The sequence below is a fragment of the Lolium rigidum genome, chromosome 2 (genome assembly GCF_022539505.1).
Source record: "Lolium rigidum isolate FL_2022 chromosome 2, APGP_CSIRO_Lrig_0.1, whole genome shotgun sequence".
Lineage (NCBI taxonomy): Eukaryota > Viridiplantae > Streptophyta > Magnoliopsida > Poales > Poaceae > Lolium > Lolium rigidum.
In genome coordinates, this window is record NC_061509.1 from 94,684,282 (window position 1) to 94,691,553 (window position 7,272).

Here is a 7,272-nt window from a genome sequence, read left to right on the forward strand (position 1 = left end):
AATGGTTAATGCTACTGTTGGCTCTCAGTGATGTTATTGCATTGTTAATGCATGGATTACTTTATGTAAATGCTTTGGTGGATTATTTTGGATGAACTGCTTATGCAGTGTTGATTATATGCATTGTTGTATATGATTTGATATCTCCATGATCCATTTGGAGATAATTAAAGTCTAAATCCATTTCTGGATGATGATGACTTATAGTTTTGGTTTAATGGATGGATTTATGGTTGATGTGACCACAGTAGCCTTGCTACTGCTTGGTTGCTCACACAGTTTGACTAGTTCTTGTTGGCTACTCAACTTTGCTTGCACAGTAGGGAATCATACATAATATGAATGCCACTATGCTTGCATGTGAAGAAATATAGGGTTAAACTAATGGTTTCCTTGGCTAGAATCTCAGTAGGTGGTTTTTGGTAGCTTCTAGTACCTGTATATCCTCTACTGGTGCTATCTGTGCATCTATGCTTGTCTATTTGCACATGGATAGTATCTAGATGATCTTGGCTCTAACAACTCCACTTCTGCCAGTGATCCTTGGTCAACACCAAGTGATGACAACCCCATGTGCATCTGCTCATCTTATGCCTTGTATCATGCAATAATATGGATTGGATCCACTTGATCCTCTCTAGGTACTTGTTATACCTTGTTCCAGCTCCTAGATGGTTATGCTCAGTTGCTGTTGAGCTGTTGCTTGATCATTTGATTACTTGCCCTGCTCCTCCTAGCTCCTGGTGATCTTGCTTAAGTTCCCATGTCTCTGTTGGATTTTTGGTTGGTTGATTTGGATGGATGGATGGATGGTTTCAGTGGTTGGTTTTGTTGTTCTTGTGCAAGAACATGAATGAACTATGCACTCTTCATTGCTTATGCTTGGTGAATGTTTATCTGGTCGACTTGTGAGTTATTTCTGACGGTTCTACTCCTTTTATACCATCAGCTGGTTCTTCTCTGGCTGTGACACACAAGCCTATCCAGACTGGGTGACTAAGCCATGGTCTTGGCTTGCTGTTGGATGCACAGTAGCTCTGTGAGCTGTGTGTGACTTTGGTGAAACTTGAGCCCATGATTGGCTCAGGTCTGGTCTACTGGTGTCTATCTTGGTTCTGGCCAAGTTTTGGACAATGATAATTGGCCTGGACACTTGTTTTTAACCCCCTATCTAGTTCTTCTACTTGTTTTGCAGGTTGCAATGCTCGAGATGATCCAAGGACAAATACTTTCATGACATTTAGTTTAGGTTTTAGTATAGAATCAAATCCTTGTAATCTTCTTTTTATTTTGTTTATTATTCATCCAATTCTTGTATGATGAATACTGTAAAGACAATGTATTGTGTGTGTATGATCAATAAAGCTCAAGTTTTGCTTATGAGCTCTTTTGTAAATTTATCATTTACTTATAAATTGTTTGTGTATATATAATGTGATTTGAATTATGATGTGATTTGAATTATGAATTCATAATTCATTTATATATTGTTCATCTATTATTTCTTGTGTTTGAATTCAAATGTGAATTGCCAATTCAAATCATTCCCCAAAATAAACAAGTTACAGAAGAGATCATGTCGAAATCCTTAACACTCACATTGCCTAACCCTAATTGCAATGAGAGAGAACCTCGATCCCTCTTAGATTTTTATGCAATAAGGCGCGAAAATTTCCCTCGTTTTGCGATGAAATGCACATCCCATTTCTAAATCTACCGTTCGATGTTCCTATGTTATGGGTTATTACAGTATACTAGTGAGGTGAAGATCTATTCATCTATAATCACTGAAACACTGAAACGAAAAACTTACAACAAGCGTTCGAAATGGCCAGGTGAGGCTATTTCTCAAAGAAAAATTCAAAAGGCTCACTGGTTGATTTGACAAAATCCGCTGAAAAGAAAGCTCTGAATATAAACATAAAATTGTAACGGAAAATCGAGTGTTAGGCTGAAATCATATCTTCGATGTGCATCTTTTTCATTCAAATATTATTTTGAATTAAAGCATCGGTTGTGTTTATTAGAAGAGACTAGGTGAAATATATTAGGGGAGAGAAAAAACTCTCATATGAAAGCCCACTATGTTGCTTCTATCTCACTTGCTGGAAAGCGTGTTACCTACATAAATTTCAGTAGGACATGATCAACCGAACCCGTGAGCTGAAGTTGTAGCTAGCCCTTTATAAGACATTCTATTGTATCTAGCCCTCTATAAGTGTTTATTAACACTTTCCGAAACCCAGATTATCGATTTATAAGACATTCTGTTGATTTCATTTTCTGTTGTAACTAGCCCTTACTTTGAAGGAGAAGATAGAGAGAAGATCTACGCGTGAATAAAATCTAAAGTAACGAATGTCACCCTCGAGGCAAAGCAATCTCCCATATCGTTAGAGTAGAAAACGAGGGTGACTTGTTGGAAACGATCGATTCAGCCATTTCTTCAGCGAAGATGCTTTAAAGAGCATGTGAGACATAACATAGAGACCTACCAGACAACAAATTAAACCGACTTGATCTCCTTAAAGGCTGGTTAGATGCCGTGCGAGCTACTAAACACACTCTATTCTAGGGTACTCCCTTCCAAAAGACAAACGAAAACTCGGTGGATGAATATACTTAGGAACGTATTGTTTCCACTTATTGATATGATGTGCACCCTTTTTCCGTCAAAACAAAAACAGGGTGTGCTCGCATTTTGTATACTATGTCGACATGCCTCAGATGACGCTCCTTCCTTTCCGTCGAGGAAAGCTGCGATGAGTGCAATTTAGAAGTATCAACTTGTTCCATTTCTTTAGTCACGTCACGGCATCTAGAATTATGCTTTAACCTCTTTTATACTAGCAACAAAACAACTAATCCAACGTGTGGACAAGGCACGCCCAGGGCTTACTAAATTCGGCGAAACACCTCAGAGTTTCTTCTTTTGGTAGGCACTAAGCTTGGGGGACAAAATGTAAAGATTAAACTAAACTAAGAGCAGGAGCAGTTCAGCTCTGCTCATCAGTGCTGATGGAATGATTAAAATGGCATGAGGGGCCGGTGAGGTAGCTCGGTGCCGCTCCCCGGTTGGTCCGGACGAATTGTATTTTGGGCCTTTCTCTTTCCTGATTTGGCCTTGGGGAGAGCGACGTGCGATGCGACCGCTCTTCGTGGGTACGTGGCGAACAACTGCGCCCGGTGGTCCAGGTTTTGTCAAGTGACAAGCGTAGCATCAACGTCGTCGATCGTTTTTCTATATGGATTGTTGTTTCATGCTAGATCTCTCCGTAGTTTTCTGGCCTTGGATTCGTGAAACCATCGGGCGGGGGTAAAGATGCTAGGTTCGCTGCTCCGTAATACTCACTCCACTTACAAGTAAAGTCTAAGATATTGACGTGATTCGTCACAGGCAGCTTTACATATCGTTTGAAATGCAACGTAATTTCATCTGTAACAATCAGCTTGACTCTATTTCCTCTTTAAAATAGTACTCTCTCTCTCTCCCAAAAATGGTTGTTTAACTTTTTCTAGATACAAATACATACTAAAAATATGTCTAGATATAACCATATATAAATAAATGTGAGAAACTTATTTTAAAATTGAGGGGGTACTATCAAACTATGGAGACTCGTTCCTGGTCTACTATCGCCCTCCTCCTAGCGTTGTGGTACACGTGGACTGCTATATAACAAAAAAAATCTATTTCCTCCTATCCATATAAATATTGGGAGTTTAGTACAAAAGTCTTCGTACTTAGTGTTTGATATTTTTTATGGATCGGAGGGAGTATTTGTCTGGATGCATCTAAATTCTAACATTTTTCGTGGTAGGGAGGAGGTGATACTCCATACTTTGTTTTTTAAAAAACGTGTTTTTTAGTCAACATAACGTGGATTGCTGTGCGAAGAGTGTGGACGGTATAAATGAAAAAGCACAATGTATCTACCTGCCCAGTTTTTTTAAAGATTAAACTAAACGCACTTACGTGCAAAGGAATTTGCGTGTTTGGAGATATGCTGGACATGGAGGTTTAGGCCCAATTTAGCCATCGGTACGGCAGCGGCACCAACTAAGCCTCAAAGGCCCACAACTTCTAGGCTGGAAACAAAATACAAAAAACGCAAATTATTATGGCTTCGCCCGGGTTTGAACCGGAGACCTTCAGTGTGTTAGACTGACGTGATAACCAACTACACCACGAAACCGTCGTGATAAAACTTGCCAGGAGCTTTATTAGTATTCAACGTATCATTAAGAAAACTGAAACAAAGGAGGACAAAGGCATATAAATGTCTGGGACAGGAAGGAACGATGTAATGTTGTTAGCTTTCTAACTAGAGTTCTTATTTAAAGCCGAGATATTTCTTACTTTTCACGTAAAGAGGGAGAAGATATCTCGTTTGAGTAAAAAGTCCATGAAATGTGAGGTCTCCCGGCATGCATAGGTTTAGGTCGGCATCACTTTCAGGTCATTATATGCTACGAACTGAACATGTAAGTATGTAACCGAGTTTTCCAGCATATCCAGCAAATCGGCACGCCGTTTAGATTCCGGAGACATCTTCATATCGGACTTGCCTTAATTTTCTAGCTTCGCATATTTTTGGAGTTGTGCTATTGAAATATCTTCGTTTTTCTGTAGGTTTTTTGGCAACTTTTTTCTTACCAACTAAACTCATAACAAAGTCGTTTTAGTACAATAATCTTCGCAACTAATCGCATCAACCAAAAAAGAGAGTACCGTATACAGGCCATAACCAACCATCCAGACGACTGTTATATGAGTGCACACTTCGAACCTGTAGCTCCATTATTCCAGTAGCAACATAACAAGTGAGTTGCTCGGCTTATCTATTGAAACCCGCAAACAAAATTCGGAAACCAGGTAATAGAGTTGGTCCTCGCGGGACTTGTCGGTTAGCATTGTAAAAATCTGCAAATGCGAGGATGGGAATCAGGTTGATGCACGACTTCTGCTTTTGTGCACTGTCCCTGCATCCAAAGGGTTACTTATCAAATGAACCACTGTACGTTGGTTACTTAGCAAATAAATCTAGACATATTCAAGTAATTTAGATCGGAATAAAACTGAAAGTCATTGTTTTGCCGTCAATAGCAAATGAACCACTGTACGTTGGTGGCATACATGAAAAATAAGAAGCTACTTGTTCAACAAAATGTGGCCTGAAATTTCTTTTAAAAAACTAGAACTATAGTTGTTTGTGCCAATCATAGCTTTTAAAAGCTCCTTAGAATTCTCTAATACTCCATCCTTTTAATATTATAAGATGTTTTAGATTTCTCTGAAAATGCATGTGTCTAGACGCGTTTCAGTATGTCTGTTAACACATTTTGGTCCACATCTAGTGTATTGACTGATGTGCTACTTTGATCTGTCCGGCCATCACCTGGGTTGTGTGCCCCGACCCAATTCCACATGTTTGTTCTTTACAGTAAGTTTCGCACCTGCAACTGCTGTGATTCTTTGACTTCTTTTTTTTTTGAAAAACACAGTACAAACGTAGGTGCTCACATACACGCGCATACACTCACCCCTATGAACGCACACACGCACACCCTACCCCTATGAGCACCTTCGGAAGACCGAGCCGGCGGATTGGATCTTGAAATTGACGAAGTCACCACGGGCGCCTCGCTGTCGACGGGAACGTCGCCTCCCACTGAAAGAATATTCCGCCTTTATGAGACACACAGATGTCAAACCTGGGGTTTGAACTCTGGTGGGCTGGGGGTACAACCACCCTCCTAACCACCCAACCTCAGGTTGGTTCTCGATTCTTTGACTTCTTTTTACTGGAACTATGTCTAATATGTCGTTGCATTTTGTTTTCATGTTCTGATCTTTTTCCAGATTGATGAGCTGCTAGGTTATTTGGTGCACCAAGACTAACAACTTAATATCTCCTAATAATATTAATGTTAGTTCTGAAATGGAGTGTATATATGCCAATAGACGCAGAGATCTGAAACCAGGCATGTATGCTTGGACTGTTTGACTTTGGTTTTGCAACTCTCTTTTTCTCCTTTATCCTGTAATACTAAGCTAAATTTTATGCTTGGCTGTAGATTCTATGGAAGATATCCAAACATGGGTACATGATGCATTGTTTTAAGTTTAATTAAAGCTCTGAAATTTGTTCAGAATGTATATTTTATGCCAGTAAGTAGGTGTTCTTCTCAGTAAACTCTGAAAGGAGATTGATTAATGCGGAGAATATAATTGATAAATATTATTTGTGACTTCTTTCTATATTTTACTGCTCTATTCCATTCACCTCTACTGTACATCTCATATAGAATGACGTTGCTGGTTCTCCAATCTCCAGTACCCCCAATTACTTACAGTTATCATGCATGGATGCAGGTTGAAAGAAAAACGAGCTTAACCATTCTTTTCTGGGTTTCTTTGCACCTACAAGCTTCCTGGACTTGATGAAAATGGAGAGCCAACTATAGAAACGAGGAACACAGTGTCTCATGTTCACGTCCTAAATATTTTTCATTGCTTTTTCATTTCTCACGGATAATCCATACAGTTTTGTTATTGCAGAGTTTTCCTCTTAAAAGATATACCAGACAGAGTGTCCATCTTGATTTGCGAACAATATAATGCTTGATGTATTTATGTATGCTGATCTTATCTTAGATGACATGTTTCCTATCTAGACGTTGCTGTCATAAGTTTCTACATGTATTTTGATCCAAAAAATTGTCACTGGTACGAAAAGAGTAGAAACTTATATCTGAAATCTATTATATAGGAACAAAGCCAAATTCAGGCAGTCAACTTGGACTTCTTACGTCTACTGCCTACGGACGTTTGGTGCTTAGGCTACTAGGAGGAGATGGTTTAGTTTAGATTATGGCATGACTATTTCACGTATACTTTCTATCTGATTTATGTTTATGGGATTGTCCCCAGCCCCTCTAACCGGTTTGCTCAACAACAACAGCTTGCAATTTCAATATAATTAATCTTTCCTTTTCCTAATTTATTTTTTCTTTATGCCACGGTCCACTAAGGAAATGTTTCAACGGTTTAAGCCCACCGGAAATACAGTTTAGGATGACTGTTGCTTATCATGGATAGGAGGGAGTAGCTATTTTTCTGTAGCTTTTGTTTTTCGTTTTCTTTGACAGTTTCAGTTTATATGCACACACATCAGCTTAGTCACTGGCAACAGATTATACAAAGAAATGGCAACAAGAGGGAGTAGCTCTTGCTCCCTCTCCGATGCATCTACTGGTGAGCCCTCTCTC

The 7,272-nt window shown here is 39.2% G+C and overlaps 1 non-coding gene across 1 annotated transcript; it reads right to left on the minus strand.

Moving 5' to 3' along the window:
• Positions 1–4,122: 4,122 nt before the first annotated feature.
• Positions 4,123–4,196, minus strand: TRNAV-AAC. Its single transcript has one exon. It is a non-coding gene; the product is annotated as a tRNA-Val (tRNA).
• Positions 4,197–7,272: the final 3,076 nt, after the last annotated feature.